Genomic DNA, 16,506 nt, shown 5'->3' with positions numbered 1-16,506 from the left:
ATGATGAATAAAAATGGGCATTGTTTTTGGTGGCAGGGATTTGCATGTCTGAACAGAATGTCTGTTTCGCCGAACTGATATATTAAATACTTTTTTTCAAGACCAGACTGCAACCTGTCTGATGGGTGTGGCCTTTATGTCTCCATTTGTCGACCGTCATTCATAAATTCGTTGTCATTTCAGACTCATTCTTAGCCTTTGGTTGATTTGGAACCCCTCACTTCCCTTAATTTTGTTGGGTGAAACATACAAACTAAACATTTGGATAAGAAATTGCTTGTTTGTCTTTTTTAACTTGTTCCGGCCGTATTGTAAATTTCATTGAATACCCCGGCGTATATCTTGTTTACAACAAAAAATCTGTGAAGTTATGATAACTTAACTTACAACAAAACAGCGAGAATTTTCCATGTCTATTTTCTATTGACAAGTCCCTCATCAAATTTATCAGCTTTGGATCCATACTATCATTTTATGATAGACAATTAATAGAGAGAATCCAGCATCGAAAATATCCAACCCTTACACTTTACAGAAACTACAAAATATACATGCACCACGCCAGTAAGGCAGCAACCATTTGATTTTCTGGGGGGGGGGGGCTATGGTTTTTTTTTCTGGACAAATTTTTTTTTTCGCCTGCGGCGAAAAACAATCTATTTTTTTCGCAACAAGTCAAAAACAATTTTTTTCTTTCAATTTTAGCATTACATATAGTGGCAGCTGAGGGTGAAACAAACAAATTTTTTTTCTCAGAATCAAAAACAAATTATTTTTTTCTCCAAAAACTGGAAACAAACTTTTTTTTCCAAAAAAAACCATAGCCCCCCCCCCCAGAAAATCAAATGGTTGCTGCCTAACCGTTTGAAAAGTGCATATTACACTTTTTTTATGTTTTTAGCCCCAAAAAGGTCCCAAAAGGCGATCTTTCAAAACTTCGCCCCCCTTTCCAAAATCCTGGATCCGCCCCTGTTTAGAAAGGTTAAACTTGTGTTTTTAACTTGAACAGATTTCACAAAACTGTATTTAGGCTTCATGGTTCATTAGACAAAATGCCTCACGGCTATGTTTTTGGGCACTATATATGATTGGGCGGAATAGTTCTTTTGTTCTAATTTGTGAACACTTTTATCATGGAATTCATTTTGAATTACTAGTTACACGAAACAGGCTGTTCACTTAGGATAAATATCACTTTGGTTGGAAAGTCTCTTGCATAAGGTAAATTTTATTCTTTCTTTAATGATAACATGTTAACAATTAATGGAATAGTAATAGAAGTGTTTCACAAATAATGTCAAGTTTATTTTGGTGGCTGTTGAAAACGAGTTTATAAAAAGACAATCCGTAAAGAAGATTGAACATTCAAATTTCATAATTCAGTAATCTGCTTTGAATTTGTTACACTACTATATTTTCCCTGGCGGGTCTACTCGACCCGCACGGCCTGCGTGTTTTTTGTTGTTGGTGTAAATCGAGTTGAAATAACATGGCGCCATAGAAATAAATAGAAATAAAAAAAAAAAAAACAGGTCTATAAAGTATTATGTAGTATAAACCATATTCACCATATTCTTTGGAAAGATTTGGTTGATTATATAGGGATTCACTAATGCAAGACTGGAGTGGGCCCCCCTTAGGACGGTCAGCAGTCCCCCTTTATGATAGTTCTGGATCTGGTATTGTATGGTCAAAACATGTCCAAAAATTTCCCCCCTTTTAAGTTAAAAAATCAAAGTTTTTCTTCAACAGCTAGTAAAAGGTCACCCCATTGACTAATGGACAGTCCCAAATTTAAGGGTTATCTCCACCTGGGGGGTGTCAACCTGTATATTAATTTGTGTAGGTCCTGCCAAAAACATGAATGATACAACAAAATCATATTTTATGGTCACTATGGAAATGTGCTACATTCACAATATGTGAGGTAAGCTAAGCATTTTTTTGAATTGATTAACTTGGCATGTTTTTTTTTCCATATGATTTCTCTTATCTAAAAATGCCAAGCAAGCTATGAAATTATAAATTTAACCTAATGAGATGAAAAGGAACAATTTTAATTACTAAAATGTCAAGGCACAGGTCATCAACAAAAATAACTTTCAGGAGAACTAGATAAGTTTATTTTACATGACTTCATGACAGAAAGTTTTAAATGAAAAATAAAAAAGAATGAAATTTCTGCATAAAAATTTCAAAGAATTAAGTCTATCAATAAACCAATAAATTAAAAATCCTTGCCTTATTAAAACTCAAATTATTTTATATTTCACAAAAGTAAACACTTTCCTGAAAAAAATTCCTCTTGTCTGATAATATAAACCACCTGAATTTCAACATTAGAGTCAACATATTTATACAGCTGAAGTTTCTGTTCAGAAAAAAGTACTTTTTTTTTATAAAAGAAACCTGCGTCTTCAAATTTATAAAACCAAAATTTTAATCAGACTGATAATGCAATATGTTTAAAGGCTGTCAGTGGAAGTCCACAATTTGGCACTTTATTAAGCACTGACGCCTCTGAATAATTTGGAAGATTTTGCAATGTGTTGATGACAATATAGCATGGATGAAGAGATAATCCCAATGATGGCAGTGCAATGCATTGGAGTGGTACCACAATGATACTATTATATTTGTTAACTTTTTTATGCACCACCTACAATAGTGGAGGGGATTATGTTTCCTGGTCTGTGCGTTTGTTTTCTTCATCCGTCTTTTCGTTTGTCCGTCCGTTCCATCTGTCCAGCTCCAGGTTAAAGGTTTCGGTTAAGGTAGTTTTTGATGAAGTTGAAGTCCAATCAACTTGAAACTTAGTACACATGTTCCCTTTGATATTATATTTAATGCCAAATTAAAAGTTTTGACCCCAATTTCACGGTCCAACATGGAAAATGATAGTACAAATTCATGTACTTTTGACACATTCTTGTTTTTGTCGAGCCTGCAACTTTTGTTGCAGAAATCTCGACAGGGATAGTGAGCGATCCGGTGGTGGCATTAGCTAACTTCTTAATAAGCTTTATATTTTAGAAGGTGGAAGACTTGAATGCTTCATACTTTGTATATGGATGCCTCATGTTACGAAGTTTCTGTCAGTCACATGTCCAATGTCCTAGTACATTGGGGTATCTAGTTTAAAAAATGTGTCCGGTGACCTGGCCAACCAACCAAGATGGCCGCCATGGCTAAAAATAGAACATAGGGGTAAAATGCAGTTTTTGGCTTATAACTCAAAAACCAAAGCATTTCTAGCAAATCTGACAGGGGTAAAATTGATTATCAGGTCAAGATCTATCTGCCCTGAAAATTTCAGATAAATCGGACAACCTGTTGTTGGGTTGCTGCCCCTGAATTGGTAATTTTAAGGAAATTTTGCTGTTTTTGGTTATCTTGAATATTATAGATAGAGATAAACTGTAAACAGCAATAATGTTCAGCAAAGTAAGATTTACAAATAAGTCAACATGACCGGTCAACATGACCGAAATGGTCAGTTGACGTCTTTAGGAGTTATTGCCCTTTATAGTCAATATCTCAAAAACGATTTATGATTATTGCTTAAAACTTTACACATGTCTTTGTTATATTAATCTGAAGATCTGTATACTTTTTGGTGATGATTCAAAATTTCATTTTTGAGTTATTGAGTATTTTGTAAAAAAGGGGGAGGGTTTTTTTTACATGTTGTGCTGTATCTCAAAAACAATTTATGATTATTGCTTAAAACTTTACACACTTCTTTGTTGTATTAATCTTAAGATCTGTATACTTTTTGGGGATGATTCAAAACTTTATTTTGGAGTTATTGAGTATTTTGTTAAACAGGGGAGGGTTTTTTTTACATGTCGCGCCGTATCTCAAAAATAATTTATGATTATTGCTTAAAACTTTACACACTTCTTTGTTATATTAATCTAAAGATCTGTATACTTTTTGGTTTTGATTCAAAATTTTATTTTAGTGCTATTTAGTTTTTTGTAAAAAAAAAAAGGGTTGGGGGTTTCACATGTCCCGCTGTGTCTCAAAAACAATATATGGTTATTGCTTAAAACTTTCTCAGAAACTATTTATGATTATTGCATAAAACTTCCACACAAGACGTCGGGCGTATCATGCGCTCATGGCGCAGCTGTTTATTAACCATTTTTCGTAAATCTTAGTAATCTTTTACAAAAATCTTCTCCTCTGAAACTACTGGGCCAAATTAAACCAAACTTGGCCACAATCATCATTGGGGTATCTAGTTTAAAAAATGTGTGGCATGACCTGGCCAATCAACCAAGATGGCCGCCACAGCTAAAAATAGAACATAGGGAAAAATGCAGCTTTTGGCTTATAACTCAAAAACCAAAGCATTGAGAGCAATCTGATATGGAATAAAATTGATTATCAGGTCAAGATCTATCTGCCGTGAAATTTTTAGATGAATTGGACAACCTGTTGTTGGGTTACTGCCCCTGAATTGGTAATTTTATGGAAATTTTGCTGTTTTTGGTTATTTATTATCTTGAATATTATTATAGATAGAGATAAACTGTAAACAGCAATAATGTCCAGCAAAGTAAGATTTACAAATAAGTCAACATGACTGAAATGGTCAGTTGACCTCTTTAGGAGTTATTGCCCTTTATAGTCAATTTTTAACCATTTTTCGTAAATCTTAGTAATCTTTTACAAAAATCTTCTCCTCTGAAACTACTGGGCCAAATTAAACCAAACTTGGCCACAATCATCATTGGGGTATCTAGTTTAAAAAATTTGTGGCGTGACCAGGCCAACCAACCAAGATGGCCACCACGGCTAAAAATAGAACATAGGGGTAAAATGCTGTTTTTGGCTTATAACTCAAAAGCCAAAGCATTTAAAGTAAATCTGACATGAAGTAAAATTGTTTATCAGGTCAAGATCTATCTGCCCTGAAATTTTCAGATGAATCGGACAACCCGTTGTTGGGTTGCTGCTCCTGAATTGGAAATTTTAAGGAAATTTTGCTGTTTTTGGTTATTATCTTGAATATTATTACAGATAGAGATAAACTGTGAAAAGCAATAAATGTCGGCAAAGTAAGATCTACAAATAAGTCAGCATGACCGAAATGGTCAGTTGACCCCTTTAGGAGTTATTGCCCTTTATAATCAATTTTTAACCATTTTTCGTAAATCTTAGTTATCTTTTACAAAAATCTTCTCCTCTGAAACTACTGGGCCAAGTTCATTATAAATAGAGATAATTGTAAGCAGCAAGAATGTTCAGTAAAGTAAGATGTACAAACACCTCACCATCACCAAAACACAATTTTGTCATGAATCCATCTGCGTCCTTTGTTTAATATTCACATAGACCAAGGTGAGCGACACAGGCTCTTTAGAGCCTCTAGTTTTAATTTATAACATTGAGGACTTATGGAACTTTATTCTTTAAAAAGCATCCAGCTTATCATGCGCTCTTGGCTGAGTCAACTCTGATAACCATTGACAATTGGAAATCTTTTCTCTAATTTAGTCTAACAGAACAAAAGAAAAGTTTCTGATTGTCAATTTGGATATCTTCATATTACTTTGATTTAAGTATATTTTTATTTCAATTACTAACTGTTTTCTCATACATATAAGAATAATTTTATTTTGTATTACAGATGGATGAGCCCAGATGAAAGTTCAGTCCTCACACCTACAGGCAGACGATTTCATTTCAGTTGCCAGATAATGATGATGTAAGTATTTGCTCATTACAATTGTATTTGAAACTATGTTAAAATTTGTTAGATAATAAAAAATAGTATTCAAATTAGTTGGAAAAACAGCTTTAAAATTAGTTTTCAAATTAGTTGGAGAAACAGCTTGAAAAATCATTACAAATTAGTCCAAAATTTCTTTTTCAAATTTATACTCGAATGAAATGTATTTTATAATTTATATTATACAGTAATACAATTCTTTATAGTTACTTAATGTCTATAATATATGTTCTAATAACTTGAAATCTCATAGTTCAAAAATATTAACATTTTACAACTCATTTTACCCCCCTCCCCTTTTGAAAAAGGGGGGAGGTGGGGGAAGGTAATACTGTTTTACCTCTGTCTGTCGATCCAGCCATCAGTTCATCAGTCCTTCTGTCCCATGAATATTTTTCATCTCATTTTTCTCAGGAACTACAATACAAGGATTTCTGAAATTTGGTTTGGGGGTTTATATCAGCTATACCAAGTGATGTGTTTTCAGATTCATCACTAAGCAACTTCCTGTTTACCGAACACGTGTATCATTTTACACCTAATAGCCAAGTTGAAAATTTTCGCCACTTTTTTCTCAGGAACTACAATACAAAAATTTCTGAAATTTGGTTTTAGGGTTTATACAAGTCAGCCTGCAACATAGGGATAGTGATCAGGTGGCTGTGGAGGCGGCGGTGTTAGATAACTTCTTAAAAGTTTTGTATTTTAGAAGGGGGAAGACCTGGATGCTTCATACTTTGTATATGGATGCCTCATGTTACGAAGTTTCCGTCAGTCACATGTCCAATGTCCTTGACCTCATTTTCATGGTTCAGTGACTACTTTTTTGTAATGTTGAATTCTCCCTTATTATAAGTAATGAGATAACTATATTTGGTTTGTGCGTACCTTGCAAGGTCCTCATGCCAGTCAGATAGTTTTCACTTGACCTTGACCTCATTTCATGGATCAGTGAACAAGGCTAAGCTTTGGTGGTCAAGTCCATATCTCAGATACTATAAGCAATTAAAGGTCTAGTATATTCAGTGTATTGGAAGAACTGTAAGGTGTACATGTCCAACTGGCAGATGTCATCTGACCTTGACCTCATTTTCGTGGTTCAGTGGTTATAGTTAAGTTTTTGTGTTTTGGTCTGTTTTTCTTATACTGTATGCAATAGGTCTACTATATTTGGTGTATGGAATTATTGTAAGGTGTACAAGTCTAGCTTGCAGGTGTCATCTCACCTTGACCTCAAACTTACATGGTTCATTGGTCACAGTTACGTTTTTGAGTTTGGTCTTTTTTTCTAATACTATATGCAATAGGTCAACTATATTTGGTGTATGGAAATATTGTATGATCTTTATGTCAGTCACACAGGTTTTATTTGACCTTGACTTCATTTTCACAGTTCAGTGCTCAGGGATCTCCATGGATGAACATTGAACCATGGAGGAACTTTCCCCATTACAAACCGTGTCTATGTTGTACAGTGTAGCGCGATCGGAAGTATTTTATCTCTCCATACAAGGAATGGTGAACATGCTAATTCATTGCTTATTTAAATTATATTTATTTGAATTTTCATTATAGAATTATAGAAGTATCAATATGTTCATTTATTGCCGTTTTTAACCATTCAAATGCCAAGTCTTCATGGTCCCCCCTTAGTCGAGAATGACCAAAAGCTGTCATGAAGGTCCCCATGTAGATTTCTTGTATTTTTGGTAATTGTTATCAGGTTATGGGGGTTAAAAATCATATGATGTGGAGCTTATTTTTCATGGACACTGTCAAATTCAGAACCTATTACCGTTATGGCTGATTTGCAGCAACAACAAAACGATTCGTACGGGTTATGTAAAAGGTTAAAGAGATTTGTAAAGCAAATGAAAAGGTTTTTAATGACTTTATCTGACAAATTGATGCTGTGCAACATGCATCTTTCGAGTCTGAATAGAAACCGGAAACGCGGATGTATCAATTTGATTGTAATATACGAAATGAATTCGGAATTACGATACGATATTTCTTTACAGGAAATATTTATAAGTTTTTACTTTTAAACTTTTAAAGTAATTCTAAATTATCGTTACAGCAGTACTCGAGTTATTTGCGATGAAATAATATTTACTGTTTTGCGTCTTATTTTGTACTTCTTAAAAAAGGGGGATGCTGATTGCGTAAGTCAAAATAAAGCACATGTTCGACTTGTTAAACTGTTTTCTTTGTAACTGGATTATTAATTTATTTATTTAATCTAAATTATCATAATCATTTGCTGAAACTTAGTTGATTAATTCGACAAATGGATCGTCTATCCTCAGATAGTATTCTCCTGTCTGGTTTGTTGATCTACCTGTACAAGCTCAGGTACAAGTGATTAGCGATCTTAATCCGAATATCCCTCAGGCGTTAGAACTGTGTTGGATTATAACATAAAAAGCCTAAGGGTTATGCAATTACATGCATTTGATTATAATTGATAAAAAAAATGGCGTCGGGCTACAAAAACGATGGCGGAAGACAATTTAACGATGGCGCAAGATAATTTAACGATGGGGCAAGTCATTTGACGATGGCGCAAGACATTTGAACGATGGCGGGGCGCCATCGTTAAACAGGCCATGGAGATCCCTGAGTGCTCAGTGTTCAGTTTTTGTGTTTTGGTCAGACTGTTTTTCTTAAACAATAAGTAATAGGTCAACTATATTTGTTGTATGGAAGAATTGTTAGTTGTGCATGCCTGCCTGTGCACTCTTGTCCTGGTTAAAGTTAAGTTTATGTGACAGTTGTACTAAATCTTTATACTTAGGACTGTCAACATAATATCAATTGATTGATTGATTGTTGGTTGCTTAACGTCCAGTGTCAAAATATAATATCAATGATTAGTAAATAAGGCGAGACATTTCAGGGTGTGCACTCTTGTTGAAATTTTAATAACTTTCTAAAACTATCCTGGATTTCTACCAAACTTTGACAGAAGCTTGTTTGTGATCATAAGATAGTATCCAGAAGTAATTTTTGTTAAATAAAAATCCTGTTTTTCCCAATTTACTTATAAATGGACTTAAGTTTTTCTGCTAGGAAACATTACATTCACTCTGTGGTAAAAGTTTTATTCCACTGAGACAAAGACGGATGGTTTCCAGATAATAACTTTAGTATAAGTAAATGGAAATCACTAAAATGTTAACACAATGTTTATAACCACAATAGGAAGGTTGGGATTGATTTTGGGGGCCCAAAACATACATTTATCTTGTTTCAGGACAATAAGTTGTGTATTAGTATTTCAATTACTCTGAAATTGTATCATAATGTTCATACTATTTAGTAAAAGGTTGGGATTTCTTGTTAGGGTTATGGGGCAAACAGTCAAGGAATTAAGGGCCAAAAAGGGGCCAAAAACAAGCATTTTTGAAGTTTCTGGACAATAACTTAAGTTTATTTGTATGGATCTCTCTGACATTGTACCACAAGATTCCATATAATGAAGGGAATGTTTGGTGTCAGTCTGGGGTTAATATCCCTAAACATTTAGGAATAAGAGGCCAACAAAGGGCCAAAAAGAAGCATTTTTCTAGTTTACAGACAATAAGTTGTGGATCTCTCTGAAATTATACTACAAGGTTTCTTACTACAAAGGAAAGGCTGGAATTTTTTTTGGGTTCTTGCTCGAAGGTTTTCAATAAGTTAGGGGCCAAAAAGGGGCCCAAATAAACATTTTTAGCTCACCTGGCCCAAAGGTCAAAGTGAGCTTTTCTCATCACTTGGCGTCCGGTGTCGTCCAGCTTCATTAGCTTTTACAAAAATCTTCTCCTAAAATTTAACCAAACTTGGCCACAATCATCATTAGGGTATCTAGTTTAAAAAATATGTCTGGTGACCCGGCCAACCAACCAAGATGGCTGCCATGGCTAAGAATAGAACATAGGGGTAAAATGTAGATTTTGTCTTATAACTCTGTAACCAAAGCATTTAGTGCAATTAAAATTGTTTATTAGGTCAAGATCTATCTGCCCTGAAATTTTCAGTTGAATTGGACAAGGGCTTGTTGGGTTACTGCCCCTAAATTGGTAATTTTACGGAAATTTTACCGTTTTTGATTATTATCTTGAATATTATTATAGATAGATATAAACTACAAACAGCAATAATGTTCAGAAAAGTAAGATCTACAATTAAGTCAACATGACTTAAATGGTCAGTTGACATCTTAAGGAGTTATTGCCCTTTATAGTCATTTTTTACCATTTTTTTGTAAATTTTTGTAATCTTTCACAAAAATTCCTCTGAAACTACTGGGCCAAATTTAACCAATCTTAGCCACAATCATAATTAGGGTATCTAGTTTAAAAAATGTGTGCGGTGACCCGGCCAACAAACCAAGATGGCTGCCATGGCTAAAAATAGAACATAGGGGTAAAATGTATATTTTGGCTTATAACTCTGAAACCAAAGCATTTAGAGCAAATCTGACAGGGCATTAAATTGTTAAAAAAATCAATATCTATGTTTAATAATAATATATAATATAATAGTGTTCAGCAAAGTAAGATGTAGAAATAAGTCAACATGACCAAAATAGTCAGATGACCCCTGAAGGAGTTATTGCCTTTTATAGTCAATTTTCAACAATTTTCATTAATTTTGTTAATTTTTACAAAATATATTCCTCTGTTACTAAAGGGCCAATTTTATTATAGATAAAGAAAATTGTAAGAGGCAAGAATTTTCAGTAAAGTAAGATCTACAAACACATCACCAGCACCAAAACACAATTTTGTCATGAATCCATCTGTGTCCTTTGTTTGATATGCACATAGATCCAAGGTGAGCGACAGCAGCTCTTGAGTGGTAGTTTTGAGTCAATAACTTGCCTTTTTAAAAGTGTTTAAATCTCTCTGAAATGATACTACAAGTTTCCATACTACAAAGGATGGTTATAGGGGGTAATGGAACAAATCATTAAGAAATAAGGGGCAAAAAAGGGGGGACAGGTTTTTCTGGTTAAAAGATAACTTAAACTTTAAAAGCAGTGTAAGTAGCATATAAATCTCTTGTAATAAAAATTCATAATATCTAATAAAAGAGGGACGAAAGATACCAAAGGGACAGTCAAACTCATAAATCTAAAACAAACTGACAACGCCATGGCTAAAAATGAAAAAGACAAACAAACAACAGCACACACGACACAACATAGAAAACTAAAGAATAAACAACACGAACCCCACCAAAAAACTGGGGGTGATCTCAGGTGCTCCGGAAGGGTAAGCAGATCCTGCTCCACATGCAGCACCCGTCGTGTTGCTTATGTGATAACAAATCCGGTAAATGGTCTTAATTCGGTAGGTCACATTCATGAAAGGGAAGGGGATTGTAGTTACGACGTAAGGAACATATACGATATCATTTGTGAAACGGTTATTCCATAACGGTCAACCAACTCGTGATGGCGTCCGTAAAATTTACGAAGGGATGATTTCAACTTCACCATTTGGAACTCTTGGTTTGATAGCTTCCTTGTGAGCAGCAACCCTCTATCAAGAAAATCATGATAGGAAATGCAAGCACGGGAATATCGTATCAATTGGGAGATATATAACCCGTATGCAGGTGCTGCTGGAATGTTGCTACTTAGAAATGGAAAGTTCACAATTGGAAAGCTGAAATCATCTCTTTTGTCGTAAAGTTTTGTTTTCAACCGAAAATTTGTAGATTTAGCTAACAAAGTTCTTATATTTGTATAAAGTAACATTTGTTTATAGTGAAAAATTGTTTTAACCTTAAATAAGATTCAATTTAAAATTGCTTGCTAGTCTTTCTCTGTGATTACCATTAGATAACTCGGTTCATTTCCCAATCAATATATCATGAAGGGACGATCAATAATTCGATTTTGATTTATAGTCTTTTTCAAAAATGATGAACAGTTCTTTATATTGGTATGTAATCATTTTAAACGTTTCAAATTTATGAAATGATATTCGTACACCAATGTTTTTGATTCACCAATAACAAAAACTGAAATATATTGAATTGATACATTTTGTAATTATTCAAAATTATATCAGAAACCTAAACTTAATTATAAAATAATGAACCTGTTAAAGGAAGACAATACTCGCATAACTTTTTCGAATTGGCACATAATACAACGGAATGTCACTCTTGCATACAAATGGCACATCAATATAATTAACTTGCACGTGCAACCGTGCTCCACCTTCAATGATAATTCTAAATTATAAATATAACCAAAAGTTGTTAATCTATAGATAGTGAAGACTAATGAAAGCTAACCCACTGTTAAAATATTTCTTTGCAATTTTTTAAAACTTCCTCAGAAAAATGCTCGAGCCACTTGACTTTCATAGATCATAATTAACGTTTTTACACAATATTTAAATAAAGTAGCTAAAGATTATTCGCTTCATTTATTTTAATGAAGAACCGGTTTTAAACAAATCATAAATATGTTTAAAGATCTGACTAAATACCTATATCCCGATATCGTGAGGTAAATTTGCTAGTGTATGGGAGGTAATCCAATTAAAATTTTAAGAATACTATTAAAATTATCCTTACTTGTGGAAAGATCTGCAATTGTTCTCTGAACAATTGGATTTTAAGTTTCTTTATATTTTTTATAGCCTATAGAAAATATATAGCATAGGTAACTTCAAAGAATCGAAAGTGATGTATGTTTATCTATACTGAGCCAAAAATGTTTAGCAACAAAAATATGAAATTTTATTTTATTACAAAATGATAATAAAAAAATGGAATTATGACATGTCAGAAGCAACATGAATGTTTAACACTCATATTCATTAGGATTTTTTTGTATGGAGCGCGGAAGGGTCAAAATGCGGAAATGAGTATAGTGTTATTCAAAATCAATTTCTCTGCCATGTTCTAAGTGCATCAATGAAGGATAGGCAGGAACACCAGCAGCTACCCTTAGTCAATGCACTACTCTTGTGGCAACTTACCACATGTTGACGTAAAGCGACGGTAGCGCTCCTCCCTTGACAATGGTTGTTTTTGGTCTACGACATATCGACCTATCCTGTGCTGTTGCAATTTGTTAATTTCTGTTTGCTAGTCCCTAAACTGTTGACTTATGCACATAAAATCAAGCTACGACGTCAGCAACACTCATGCTGGCATCAACCATTCCAAGAGCCATCTGACAGTCATTTTCCGAGAGGCATGGTTGACGCCCCATGCAATTTTTTCAAACTTTTATGTGTTTTTCTTACCAATGGTGTGTTTCTGAACGTGAGTGTAAAAAAAAATTAAATTTAGTTTTAAAAGTACAGGTACAGACGGTAAATCATCAATTACACGTGCAAAGCTAAAATGGCACGAAATCAATCACCTGGCAAAAAGTACGACTGTTTAAAATTTCAGGTAAAACTAAGGATTATATCAATGATGTTTAATAAAAAAAAATCCAGAAACAACAAAAGAAAAATGAAAAACAAGTGTTGCTAAACTTTTTGGCTCAGTATATTTCATTTTTATGTTTTCATATGTATGGTGTTTTTTTCTTTCTATTTTCTATAGGTGTATTTCTTTCTTCTTTTTTTTTTTTATTTATTTCCATTTTCTATAGGTTACTTTAAAGAATTATAAGTGAGGTATGGTTATCTATTTCATTTTATGTTTTAGGTGATGTCCAGGATCAGACAGTGAGGTAAGTTTTGATAGGATTGTGCGCATGTTTGTATGCCTTTTTGTCCAAGTTTCCGCTAGGTGGCGTTCAAGGATCGGACAGGCAGGTATGTTAAGATAAGATTGTGTGTTTGTATGCCTTTTTGTCCAAGTTTCCTCTAGGTGGCATCAAAAGATTAGACAAACAGGTATGTTAAGATAAGATTGTGTGCATGTTTGTATGCCTTTTTGTCCAAGTTTCCTCTAGGTGGCATCAAAGGATTGGACGGACAGGTATGTTAAGATAAGATTGTGTGTATGTTTGTTTGCGTTTTTGTCCTAGTTTCTTCTAGGTGGTGTCAAAGGATCGGATAGACAGGTATGTTAAGATAAGATTGTGTGTATGTTTGTATGCCTTTTTGTCCAAGTTTCTTCTAGGCGACATCAAAGGATCGGATAGACAGGTATGTTAAGATAAGATTGTGTGTATGTTTGTATGCCTTTTTGTCCAAGTTTCTTCTAGGCGACATCAAAGGATCAAACGGACAGGTATGTTAAGATAAGATTGTGTGCATGTTTGTATGCCTTTTTGTCCAAGTTTCCTCTAGGTGCCATCAAAGGATCCAACGGACAGGTATGTTAAGATAAGATTGTGTGTTTGTATGCATTTTTTGTCCAAATTTCCTCTAAGTGGCGTCAAAGGATCAGACAATGGGTTTGTTAAGATAAGATTGTGTGCATGTTTTATGCCTTTTTGTCCAAGTTTCCTCTAGATGGCATCAAGTGTTGGACGGACAGGTATGTTAAGATAAGATTGTGTATGTTTGTATGCGTTTTGTCCCAGTTTCTTCTAGGTGGCGTCAAAGGATCGGACGGACAGGTATGTTAAGGTAGGATTGTGTGTTTGTATGCCCTTTTCTCCAAATTTCCTCTAGGTGGCGTCAAAGGATTAGACAATAGGTATGTTAAGATAGGATTGTGTGTTTGTATGCCTTTTTGTCCAAATTTCCTCTAGGTGGCGTCAAAGGATCGGATGGACAGGTATGTTAAGGTAGGATTGTGTGTTTGTATGCCCTTTTCTCCAAATTTCCTCTAGGTGGCGTCAAAGGATCAGACAGCAGGTATGTTAAGATAAGATTGTGTGTTTGTATGCCTTTTTGTCCAAGTTTCTTCTAGGTGGCGTCAAAGGATCCAACGGACAGGTATGTTAAGATAAGATTGTGTGTATGATTGTATGCATTTTTGTCCTAGTTTCTTCTAGGTGGTGTCAAAGGATCGGACAGACAGGTATGTTAAAATAAGATTGTGTGTATGTTTTTATGCCTTTTTGTCCAAGTTTCTTCTAGGTGGCGTCAAAGGATCGAACGGACGGGTATGGCAAGATAAGATTGTGTACATGTTTGTATGCCTTTTTGTCCAAGTTTCCTCTAGGTGGCGTCAAAGGATCCAATGGACAGGTATGTCAAGATAAGATTGTGTGTTTGTATGCCTTTTTGTCCAAATTTCCTCTAGATGGCGTCAAAGGATCAGACAGCAGGTATGTTAAGATAAGATTGTGTGTTTGTATGCCTTTTTCTCCAAATTTCCTCTAGGTGGCGTCAAAGGATCAGACAGCAGGTATGTTAAGATAAGATTGTGTGTTTGTATGCCTTTTTCTCCAAATTTTCCTGTAGGTTGCGTCAAAGGATTAGACAGCAGGTATGTTAAGATAAGATTATGTGTATGTTTGTATGCCTTTTTGTCCAAGTTTCTTCTAGGTGGCGTCAAAGGATCTAATGGACAGGTATGTTAAGATAAGATTGTGTGCATGTTTGTATGCCTTTTTGTCCAAGTTTCCTCTAGGTGGCGTCAAAGGATCGAACGGAAAGGTATGTTAAGATAAGATTGTGTGCATGTTTGTATGCCTTTTTGTCCAAATTTCCTCTAGGTGGCGTCAAAGGATCAGACGGACAGGTATGTTAAGATAGGATTGTGTGTTTGTATGCCTTTTTTGTCCAAATTTCCTCTAGGTATCGTCAAAGGATCAGACAGCAGGTATGTTAAGATAAGATTGTGTGTTTTTTCCCTATTCTCCAAATTTCATCTCGGTGGCGTCAAAGGATCAGAAAACAGGTATGTTAAGATAAGATTTTGTGTGTGTTTGTATGCCTTTTTGGCCAAGTTTCTTCTAGGTGCCGTCAAAGGATCCAACAGAAAGGTATGTTAAGATAAGATTGTGTGTATGTTTGTATGCCTTTTTGTCCAAGTTTCTTCTAGGTGGCGTCAAAGGATCGAACGGACGGATATGGTAAGATAAGATTGTGTACATGTTTGTATGCCTTTTTGTCCAAGTTTCCTCTAGGTGGCGTCAAAGGATCCAATGGACAGGTATGTCAAGATAAGATTGTGTGTTTGTATGCCTTTTTGTCCAAATTTCCTCTAGATGGCGTCAAAGGATCAGACAGCAGGTATGTTAAGATAAGATTGTGTGTTTGTATGCCTTTTTCTCCAAATTTCCTCTAGGTGGCGTCAAAGGATCAGACAGCAGGTATGTTAAGATAAGATTGTGTGTTTGTATGCCTTTTTCTCCAAATTTTCCTGTAGGTTGCGTCAAAGGATCAGACAGCAGGTATGTTAAGATAAGATTATGTGTATGTTTGTATGCCTTTTTGTCCAAGTTTCTTCTAGGTGGCGTCAAAGGATCTAATGGACAGGTATGTTAAGATAAGATTGTGTGCATGTTTGTATGCCTTTTTGTCCAAGTTTCCTCTAGGTGGCGTCAAAGGATCGAACGGAAAGGTATGTTAAGATAAGATTGTGTGCATGTTTGTATGCCTTTTTGTCCAAATTTCCTCTAGGTGGCGTCAAAGGATCAGACGGACAGGTATGTTAAGATAGGATTGTGTGTTTGTATGCCTTTTTTGTCCAAATTTCCTCTAGGTATCGTCAAAGGATCAGACAGCAGGTATGTTAAGATAAGATTGTGTGTTTTTTCCCTATTCTCCAAATTTCATCTCGGTGGCGTCAAAGGATCAGAAAGCAGGTATGTTAAGATAAGATTTTGTGTGTGTTTGTATGCCTTTTTGGCCAAGTTTCCTCTAGGTGCCGTCAAAGGATCCAACAGAAAGGTATGTTAA

At 34.8% G+C, this 16,506-nt stretch overlaps 1 long non-coding RNA gene across 1 annotated transcript; it reads left to right on the top strand.

Annotated features, from left to right (window-relative positions):
- Positions 1-1,143: 1,143 nt before the first annotated feature.
- On the top strand, positions 1,144-15,063 carry LOC143070490 (uncharacterized). The gene is made up of 3 exons (XR_012976544.1): positions 1,144-1,221; positions 5,639-5,716; positions 13,409-15,063. It is a non-coding gene; the product is annotated as an uncharacterized LOC143070490 (long non-coding RNA).
- Positions 15,064-16,506: the final 1,443 nt, after the last annotated feature.

The sequence above is a fragment of the Mytilus galloprovincialis genome, chromosome 4 (assembly GCF_965363235.1).
Source record: "Mytilus galloprovincialis chromosome 4, xbMytGall1.hap1.1, whole genome shotgun sequence".
Lineage (NCBI taxonomy): Eukaryota > Metazoa > Mollusca > Bivalvia > Mytilida > Mytilidae > Mytilus > Mytilus galloprovincialis.
This window is presented reverse-complemented; position numbering and strand designations above follow the sequence as displayed.